This window comes from Phyllobates terribilis, unplaced genomic scaffold (genome assembly GCF_046119375.1).
Source record: "Phyllobates terribilis strain yellow unplaced genomic scaffold, ASM4611937v1 Scaffold_5477__1_contigs__length_51444, whole genome shotgun sequence".
Classification (NCBI taxonomy): Eukaryota; Metazoa; Chordata; class Amphibia; order Anura; family Dendrobatidae; genus Phyllobates; species Phyllobates terribilis.
Genome location: NW_027368224.1, coordinates 11,942 through 21,543, shown reverse-complemented (window position 1 = coordinate 21,543; position 9,602 = coordinate 11,942). Strand labels below are relative to the sequence as shown.

The window sequence follows — 9,602 nt, the reverse complement described above, 5'->3', positions numbered from 1 at the left end:
TGTTTGATCTTTAATTGTTATCAATCATATGTCACTTGGATAGATACCTCTTTTGTATATTACTTGGATTCATTGACGTGTGCTTGCTTGGGACAAGCAAGGTTCAAGCTTGGGGGAATTTGATAGCATGCATTCTAGTCTAGTTTAGTTCATGTTTTATTTCGTCTTAATAGAGTCGTTTTGCGTCTTTCTAGTCTTGTTTTATTCTATTTTCATAAGCTTTTGTAGAGTCGGTGTCTACTCTTGAGTTTGATGGTTATAGGTGATACAAGGTCACCCTGCATAGACAATCTAGGCTCACTAAGCTACACAAATCACTCAATTGATTAGAAGACACAATTCAGAATTCAAACAACAATGCACAAATGAAGCAAACTAAACTAGACTCAACAAATGGACTTCAAAGGGAAACTATCTTAGACTCAACTACGACTTAGATAGGTTATAATTCAAGAACCATACCTACCCAATATATCTAAGGCACCTTGGAACAAACCTTGACATAATAGACCGGCGGTAAGACCCTAGAACATACAACTAGACACACATGAACCTTGATTCAATAGCACCTAGAGGCGGCTTCAGAAGGGCATGAAAAGGTTTCCATCTCAGGATTACACTCTCACCACTTTAAGCCTCCAGTAACACACAAAGGCCTGGCCTTCAATTGATCATAGAGTATCACTATGAAGAGGAAAACAAACATACATGCAATAACATCAAAATGGCAATAACTGTCTTTACAAACTGATTTTCCAAACTTAAATAGCCGAGACATAGTGCGGCCTTCTACTAACTGAAACTAGAAGGAAAGAAGTCCATTTTACCCTTATACATCCTCTTGAGATCATGTGTGATCAAGCAGCTAAGGGCCCACACAAAACAACAACCCGAGTAAGTGTTAAAACAACAACTTCACAAACACTGATTTTGAAAGGGAAATCTAGCTAGATAGATTACCTTTGTTGGTCACTTTCACAACATCAAATGTTCTGGGGGATGCCTCCTCTACGGCATAGAACTGGTTGGGGGCACCACATTAGCCTGTGCTCATCCATAGCCAAGCCAGAAGTTACCTTGTCAATGAGGGTTGTAAGGTCACTTCTAAGCTTCTTTGCCCTTGATCTTGTCAAGGGTCCGGGTCTTGGCTCATCATGGGGACCTTCCTTAGGCTTCATAGATGGTCCTCCATCATCCTCCCCTTCTTTAAAAGGGCTTGACCTCAAGCCTTCATCCTCCATAGGCAGTAAGGACTCCATATCATCACATTGGTCATCAAGCATCTCTTCATAGAGTGTGAGGTCTCCCACATTGAATGTAGGGCTAACACCATACTCAGGTAAATCAATGACATAAGCATTGTCACTAACCACCTTTAGTACCTTGAAGGGACCAGCACCTCTAGGAGAGAGCTTGGAGCTCCTAAGGTTAGGAAACCTCTCCTTTCTCAAATGCACCCACACAAGGTCACCAACTTGGAAGGTGACCTTCTTCCTATGCTTGTTCCTGCTCCTAGCCACATCCATAGAAAGCTTCTCCAGCCTCATCCTAGTCCTCTCATGCAGCTCCTTGATGTCTTCAACCTGTTTTACTGCACTAAACTCAAACTTCTCTTTGCTAGGCAAAGGACTAAGATCAAAAGTTGTTAGTGGGTTAGTACCATAAACACACATGAATGGGCTCAGGTTTGTGCTAGAATGAGTAGACCTATTATAGGCAAACTCAACATGAGGTAGCATATCCTCCCAAGCCTTGAGATTCTTCTTAATGACTGCCCCTAAGCTAGGCACCAAGTGTCCTATTAGTCACCTCAGTTTGACCATTAGTTTGTGGGTGGCTAGAAGTTGAGAACAAGAGCTTTGTTCCCAACTTGCCCCATAAGTTCCTCAAGAAATGAATTAGGAACTTAGTGTCCCTATCATTTAGAATGGTTCTAGGTAAGCCATGTAGCCTAACCACTTCTCTAAAGAAGAGATTTGCTACATTATTAGCATCATCAGTATTATGGCATGTAATGAAGTGTGCCATATTACTGAACCTATTAACCACCACAAAGATAGAATCTCTACCTCTACTTGTCCTAGGCAACCCCACAATGAAATCCATGCTAATGTCAAGACACGGGGCAGTAGGCGTGGGTAGAGGTGTGTAAAGTCCTTGAGGCTTGGCCTTAGACTTGGTCTTTAAGCACTCTAAGCACTTCTTGATCATGCTTTCAACATCCCTTAGCATATGTGTCCAATAAAAATGGGAATGCAACATGTCATAAGTCTTGTCCCTCCCAAAATGCCCCATTAGTCCTCCCTTGTGAGCTTCCTCAACAATCAAGACCCTAAGAGAGCACCTAGGAATACAAACCTTGTCAACTCTAAATAGGTATCCCTCATGAAAGTAGAACTTGTCTTTAGGGCCCCTATCCCTACAATGAACATACACCTCTCCAAAATCCATGTCTTGCTCATATAACTACTGGATATAGACAAAGCCTAAGACCCTTGATTCAAGATGAATGAGCAAGGCATGCCTCCTAGAGAGTGCATCAGCCACTACATTATCCTTTCCCTTCTTGTATTTTATGATATAAGGGAAAGTTTATATGAACTCTATCCACCTACCATGCCTCCTATCAATCTTATCTTGGCTCCTAAAGTGCTTAAGGGACTCATGATCAGTATGCAATATGAATTCAGAAGGCCAAAGTTAATGTTGCCAAGTCTTTAGTACCCTAAACAATGCATAGGGTTCCTTATCATAGGTAGAGTAGTTTAGAGACGCACCTTTGAGCTTTTCACTAAAGAAATCTATGGGCTTGCCCTCCTGAATTAGAATACCTCCAATACCTCTTCCATAAGCATCACACTCAACCTCAAAAGGTTTAGTGAAGTTAGGAAGCACTAGCAATGGTGCTTTGGTAAGTTTCTCCTTAAGCTCCTTGAAAGCCTTCTCTTGACGTTCTTCCCACTTGAATGACACATGCTTATTGGTGAGCTCAGTGAGGGGTGAAGCAATGGTGCTAAAGTCTCTCACGAACCTCCTATAGAAGCTAGCTAGCCCTTGGAAGCTCCTTACTTGTGTAACACTAGTAGGTGTTGGCCAATCCTGGATTGCTCTTATCTTCTCCTTGTCTACCTCCAACCCTCTGAGCTCACCACAAAACCTAGAAAAAGTCAATTCATTAGTGCATAAATCACACTTCTTAAGGTTAGCATAAAGGGAATGAGTTTTAAGTATGGATAATACTTCCCTAAGGTGGAGCTCATGCTCTTGCAATGACTTGGAGTAGATCAGGATGTCATCAAAATATACCACCACAAACTTGCCTATAAATGCTCTTAACACCTGATTCATCAATCTCATGAAGGTTGAGGGGGCATTGGTCATGCCAAAGGGCATGACTAGCCACTCATATAGACCAAACTTGGTCTTGAAAGCAGTCTTCCATTCATCACCTTCCTTCATTCTTATCTGGTGGTAGCCACTCTTCAAATCAACCTTAGAGAAACATGTGGCCCCATGTAGCTCATCCAAAATGTCATCCAAATGAGGTATAGGGTGTCTATATTTGATGGTAATGTTATTGATAGCCCTACAATCCACACACATTCTCCAAGTACCTTCTTTTCTTAGGAACAAGTAAAACTGGTACTGCACAAGGACTCATGGATTGCCTCACATAGCCCTTACTCAAAAGTTCTTGAAATTGCTCTTCTATCTCCTTACTCTCTATAGGATTCGTCTTGTATGAAGGCCTATTAGGGAGTGCGGATCCAGGTATGAAATCAATCTGATGTTCAATGGCTCTTATGGGAGGTAATCAATGTGGCAATTCTTGTGGAAACACATCTTCATACTCCTTCAACACATCTAAGAACATCTTGGAAGTCCCCTCTAATACCTCTTCAGTAGATAAGGTATTGGACTTGGTAAGGCTTGTGAGCCTAAGTTTTGGAGGCAAGTATTGCTCCATGATCTCTTCCTTGGTTACAAGAAAGTTGTTTTGCTGAGAGAAAAGATCCCGGTTACTCTCTGTGCCCGGTGTACAAGTCTGTTCTCCGGTGTAGTAAGTCTGTTTACCCGGCTTCTTTTCTCCACTTTTTCACTTGTCTCTTCCTTCTTCCATGCCTTGTTCTTGGAACGCTCTTGTTCTTTTACCCTCCTCTTTTCTGCAGCTTCACTAATCTGTAAAGGAGTCATAGGCACCAAAGTAACTTGTTTTCCATGAAAATTAAATGTATGCTTATTAGTATACCCATCATGGATCACTTTGTATCATGTTGCATGGTCTACCTAGCAAGATATGGCATGCATTCATAGGTAAGACATCACATAGGACCGTGTCCTCATAAGCTCCTCGTTTCATAGCTACCTTACATTGTCTATAAACTTTAAGTTCACCACATTCACTCGTCCAATGCAGTTTGTAAGGCCTAGGGTTATGGGAGGTACTAAGGTTCAACTTGTTAACCATCTCAGTGCCAGCTATGTTAGAACAAATACCACCATCAATTATCACATCACAAACCTTATCCTTCACTATACACCTAGTATGAAACAAGTTTTTCTCTCTGGTTATCGTCTACCTCTTGGGTATTAGCATGCAACACTTTCTTACACACAAACTATCACCTTGTTCAAACTCATATTCATCCCTATTATCATCTCCTAGGTCATCTTTATCATGCTCATAAATAGGGTCATTTTCTTGTTCACTTTCAGATTCATACTGTCCTAGATGGTTTAAGATCATAGTTTTATTGTTAGGACAGTCTCTAGCATAATGACCTTTGCCTCTACACTTAAAGCATTCAATGGAACTAGTCCTAGGATTCAAAGTAGAGTTAGAAGGAGTAGTACTTCCCTTGTTGTTAGAGAAGGGGCCTGGGGGCCTTGGTGCTAAACTTGTTTGCTTGTTTGGAGCCTCCTTCTGTGCACCATGGTCTCTAGAAGTAGGCTGTATAGGAGCACTCCTATGGTTCTTCCAAGTGTTGGTAGAACCGTCACCACTTCCTCTTTGGTTGCTTGCATTATTACCTTTGAACTTCTTCTCCACTTGCATAGCCTTGTGGGAGTAATTCAGTGGAGTTGTAGTAGGGGTACATATCAACCTCATAGGCTAGGCTAGGGTGTAGGATTCTGAGGTACCTAGCCATAGTGGCCTCTTCATCTTCATGTATGTTCGCCTTGATCATAGCCACTTGCATGGCATTAAAGGCCGCTTCTACACTCATAGAGCCTTGCTTGATGGTCTCAAGCCTTTTCTTGAGCTCTCTGGAGTAGTGAGCAGGAATGAACCTTCCTCTTAGCAATGCTCTCATCTCATCCCACGTTTCAACAGGTGGCTCATGATGTAGCCTCCTCTCCTTCACCAAATGACTCCACCACTTCATGGCATAGCCTTGAAACTCAAGGGCTGCAAGTTGGATCTTTCTTGCCTCTGTAAAGTTGTGGCACATCCATACTTGTTCAATCTTCTCTTCCCACTCCATGTAGACATCTGGATCACATCGTCCCTCAAAGGAAGGAATGGTCACCTTGACCCTTCCTAGGCCATCCTTATCTCTTGGTTTTTGCATGTTCCTAGGTCTCCTTCCCCACATAGTGTACTCATCATTGGTATCCTCCTGAAATCCATGAGCAAACTCATCTTGTCTAAAGTAAGGGTTGTGATCAGGATGTACCTCTCTTGGTGTCCTTATAGGAGGCAAGGGTTGCTCATGTAGGACTCTAGCTCTTGGTGGTGGCGTGGGTATGTGATACCTCCTTTGATACTCAAGGTCTTGTTGCCTTTGGTTGTGGAACACATCTTCTGGAGGTGGAAGGAGTCTTTCCTAAGGTCTCCTTGATCCTTCTCCTACCTCAAAGTGTGTAGGAATTCTCATTGGTGGTTGATTTGGTGGAACCATTCTAGATTCCATGGAGTTGATCCTTCCAGCAAGTGTAGTGACTTGCTCAGTCAAATTCCTCAAGAGATTCATCATCTATGGCTCGTGACTGTGGCTATGATGTGTAGCCGGCCTTACAGGGCTCCTTGATCCTCTTTGTGATCCATTTACAGAATCTCCATCACCTGGATTGTTCATGACAACACACTAGACAACAAACAAGTCAAGTTAGCTTAGAAATCAATGTAGTCGGGTAGTCAACTTCTCTTTAGGCATTCTTGGAATCGACTCGTTCCTTTTGTCTGCAATCCAGGATTTAGAAAGTATAAGAACCAAAGGTTAAGCACACCAACAATCAAAGAATTTGGGTCCGGGGCTCTATGGTTAAAATACTAGACAAGTTGACAACTAAGGCTCTCTCGGTAGAATACTAGGGTTATCCGGGTGACTAACTAGGCTTGGGGTAAATTGAATTTGACTCGTGCCTTTCTGCCTAGCTTTTGTAATTTTAAATTAGACCTCTTGAACTAACAAATTGCCAAATTCACAGAATATGGTCCCGGGGCTCCACTAAATAAAACCTCGCCAGATTCAAGCAAAACAAGTGTATCCGGGTAAGCTAGTTTGAACACCTTAAGTAGTTAGAAGGCAAAGACAAGTATTAGGGGATTACCTTAGACTTGATCCTTATAGTATGCCTCCAGAAGTGTCCACCTTGGCCAGTCAATGTCAAGAACAGGGGTAAGGATGCAAGAGATTAGCCTTTTAGCAAGTGATCGCCGGCTAGGACTAGATGTGGCTTGGCCTTTGGGTTAGGCTAAGAGGCACATGGCAATCCTCTTCATCCGTGGTTGGATAACAAATTACAGACCTGGACCTTGATTTAGAATAGCTTACAGACTCGGACTCAACACTTAATTCACTTAGGATCACCTTCTTTTACAAATTGAACCCAGTTCTTTCAATGCTTTTATTGGCTTTCTTTTAATGAAAATTTTAAACTAATAAAAGAAAATGATAATAATGAAAGATACAGACTTAAAACGTGTGCTGGTGGATCGAGCAATGCCTGATTTGTAGGAGAGAGGGGCGTGGGGTAGTTTCTTCTCACCCGGTCAAAAATCCATAGTTTATAGGAAACTGATTTTTGAACGTTTTAGTGAGGCTTTCCTCAGGCGCTCCTTTAATTATTTTTACGAATTTTCTTTTGCAGAATCTCTCCCATGTTCTTGAGAGTTCCAAGTAGCAGTTATGGGTGCTAGGGACGTGTTTGGCCTAAAGATGGCTCAAGACTTTGAGAAGTTGCTTCCACCGCAGGGGTGTTGCCGGTAAGGGTGTTGGCTTATGGGATTCTTGACAAATCCTTAGATTTTAGCTTGAATCTTACTTAGACAACTTTAAAGATCTCTTCCTTAGCTATCATCCTGCAAAATTTCAAAGCAAACCAACTAGCTTAACATATTCAAAACAGAAACTCAAACCGGAAAGGGAAATGTTTTGTTCTTGATAACAATGGAGTTGTCAAGTGTTTTTGGATTTGAGGACGGCTTAATCAAGTGAACCACTCTAGATCTGATACCACTTTGATACAGGGTCATCCTGCATAGATGATCTAGGCTCACTAAGCTACACAAATCACTCAATTGATTAGAAGACACAATTCAGAATTCAAACAACAATGCACAAATAAAGCAAACTAAACTAGACTCAACAATGGACTTCAAAGGAAAACTATCCTAGACTCAACTACGACTTAGATAGGTTTTAATTCAAGAACCATACCTACCAAATATATCTAAGGCACCTTGGAACAAACCTTGACACAATAGACCGGCGGTAAGACCCTAGAACATACATTTAGACACGCATGAACCTTGATTCAATAGCACCTAGAGGCGGCTTCAAAAGGGCACGAAAATGGTTCCCATCTCAGGATTACACTCTAAAAACTTTAAGCCTCCAATAACACACAAAGGCCCGGCCTTCAATTGATCATAGAGTCTCAATATGAAGAGGAAAACAAACATACATGCAATAACTTCAAAATGGCATAAACTGTCTTTACAAATTGATTTTCCAAACTTAAATAGCCGAGACATAGTGCGGCCTTCTACTACCTGAAACTAGAAGGAAAGAAGTCCATTTTACCCTTAGACATCCTCTTTACATCATGTGTGATCAAGGAGCTAAGGGCCCACAGAAAACAACTACCCGGGTAAGTGTCAAAACAACAACTTCACAAACACAGATTTTGAAAGGGAAATCTAGCTAGATAGATGACCTTTGTTGGTCACTTACACAACATCAAATGTGTTGGGGGATGCCTCCTCTAAGGCATAGAACTGGTTTGGGGCACCACATTAGCCTTTGCTCATCCATAAGCCAGCCATAAGTTACCTTGCCAATGAGGGTTGTAAGGTCACTTCTAAGCTTCTTTGCCCTTGATCTTGTCATGGGTCCGGGGCTTGGCTCATCATGGGGTCCTTCCTTAGGATTCATAGATGGTCCTCCATCAATAGGTGATTTGTAGGCATTTTTTTGGAGATCATGAGCATCCACAGAATGGTGTTCGAGTTAAAAGATTAGCACGGAAGGAACCTAGCGAAGAAGGGCTCAAGGAAGGACGGGAAAAAGCCAATGGAGCTGCGTTTGATGAGCCACCTCAGAGGGATACTCGGCCATATACTCGGCCGAGTATCCGGTCGAGTATCCATGGCTCACTTCCACTCAGAGGGTTACTCAGCCCATTACTCAGTCGAGTATTGGGCCGAGTTCAACACCCCTCCTCCGAGAATTTGTGTTTTGCCTTGGAACTCTTCGACTTCTGGGGGGTTACTTTTGAATTACTTTTGGAGAGTTATAAAAAGGGGGTTTTAGACCATGTTTTGGACCCATCTATCCACCTCCCTCTCTATGCCTCTTTAGCTACTTTGGAAAACCGAGTTTGCAATTGGTGGAGATTATTGAAGAATTCTCAAGAATTGGAGTTTTATGTTCTAGATTGAATCAAGTATTTCTCTTATCATATAGATATATGAATTTCTTTATTATTATGATGTTTTTTATTGTTTCTCCCATTATGTGTAGCTAAATCCATATTTCTAGGATTGGGGTAATCCCAATAATGAATTGGTATATTTTGTTCTTGTGTTTGTCTTTGATAGCATGGTTCCTTTTTTGATTTGATTCTAAGGCTCTTATTGAGATTGAGATAATCTTTTAGAGTTCTATTAGGTTGAGTCTGAAAGGAGATATCTATAGATTTCAATTAGACATGGCATGAGTGTGAAAGAAGATTGTTTATGTTGGAACTACCTAGAATTGAACCTAAATAGACTTGTTTGTTCTTGTGGAGATCTAAGTAATCATAGAAACCTAGGTTAGGTTGGGCTTTGTTGAGCACTAAAGTGGATGTTAACCCTGTATAGTTCTAGTTTCTAAGTGCCTATTAGTCTATGCTTGATTAACTGTGCAAGATAGTGGTTGTTAGTTGATGTTTACATATGTCTACTATTGTTTGAAAGGAAATTAGTAGATATATTTGATTGCTTACCGTCAAACAAGTCCATGCTAATCATTGATAAACGCATCTTGTAATCTACCAAGGAGTTGTTGTGGTGATCCTTGATCCTAGACATTTCTCATTCACATATCTTTCCAAAGTTGTGTTTTCTCATTTTCGTAGCATAATCATCATATTATCCTATTAATACTTAGATT

At 41.3% G+C, this 9,602-nt stretch overlaps 1 pseudogene; it reads right to left on the bottom strand.

The window, feature by feature from the left end:
* Window positions 1-212: 212 nt before the first annotated feature.
* On the bottom strand, window positions 213-5,975 carry LOC141250229 (uncharacterized; annotated as a pseudogene).
* Window positions 5,976-9,602: the final 3,627 nt, after the last annotated feature.